This window comes from Emiliania huxleyi (genome assembly GCF_000372725.1).
Source record: "Emiliania huxleyi CCMP1516 chromosome Unknown EMIHUscaffold_1658, whole genome shotgun sequence".
Lineage (NCBI taxonomy): Eukaryota > Haptophyta > Isochrysidales > Noelaerhabdaceae > Emiliania > Emiliania huxleyi.
The window spans coordinates 1413-1711 of record NW_005200924.1 but is presented as its reverse complement, the minus strand read 5'-3'; positions in this window follow the sequence as shown (position 1 = coordinate 1711).

Sequence of the window (299 nt, the reverse complement as noted above, 5' to 3'; positions counted from 1 at the left end):
TGCGCGCCAGGGGGGCTTAGGGGTCGCGGGGTGGGGGGTGTCGGCGGGCGGCCGGGCGGCCAGTCGGGGGGGGGGGGGGGGGGGGAAGTTCGGGGAGGGAGCAGTCGACTCTCGTGCGTCGCGCGCCTGTTTGCCAACCCACTGGTGGCAGTAGAGCAAATCCGTCCCCCCAACGGTGTTGGGCACCGCCTCGGTGTAGGTCTGGTCGTCAGTGCACCGCCGCGGCGGAGGCGGCGGCGCCGGCGGCGCCGGTGGACGCTGCTGCATCTTCTTGTAGAGAACGCCCGATTTCGCCGTCG